Source organism: Wyeomyia smithii, chromosome 3 (genome assembly GCF_029784165.1).
Source record: "Wyeomyia smithii strain HCP4-BCI-WySm-NY-G18 chromosome 3, ASM2978416v1, whole genome shotgun sequence".
In the NCBI taxonomy this organism is placed as follows: domain Eukaryota; kingdom Metazoa; phylum Arthropoda; class Insecta; order Diptera; family Culicidae; genus Wyeomyia; species Wyeomyia smithii.
The window spans coordinates 108592950-108593559 of NC_073696.1; positions in this window are offsets into that span (position 1 = coordinate 108592950).

Sequence of the window (610 nt, forward strand, 5' to 3'; positions counted from 1 at the left end):
CTAGAGAGCTCTTCTTTTTTCTTAGTGGGTATCCGAAAGTTGCGTCGAAAAGTGGCTCTGTGTATGAAATTTTCATTGAGTGAAAGATAAAATAAAAATTTTCCGTTCAGTTGATTTCGCCTATGAATGTGATATTTGTAGTTAATGCAAATCTATTATTTCAAAGTATCAACATTTTTTACTGCACTATTCGCTTACTTAGTTAATGTTAAACATAAATTAAACATCAAGTCAGTAATAAACTTTGAGATTGTGTTTGCAACATACCGAAAAGAAGAATTCAACGTAACACAACGTATATAGAGTGTTCAAACGCTAGTGACTCACCTAAATCGACATTGCCACACTGGAATATTCGAAACCATTAGTGTGTTTATGTCTTTTTTTATTCTACTATATGTCTGTACATTTTTGCTATAAATGTCCACAAAATAATGTTCACAGAAAATAACGATCCACTGTTCTAACCGTTCTTATAATTTCTCCTACAAATCTACATGGCTAACTAAATGTGCGTACAAAAAATAATATCTTCACCTGTATGAAAATATCCTTTCGCCTAGTCAAACGCTCACCTTGTAGTTTGCGCGTTGGAGGGAATGATGTTGTA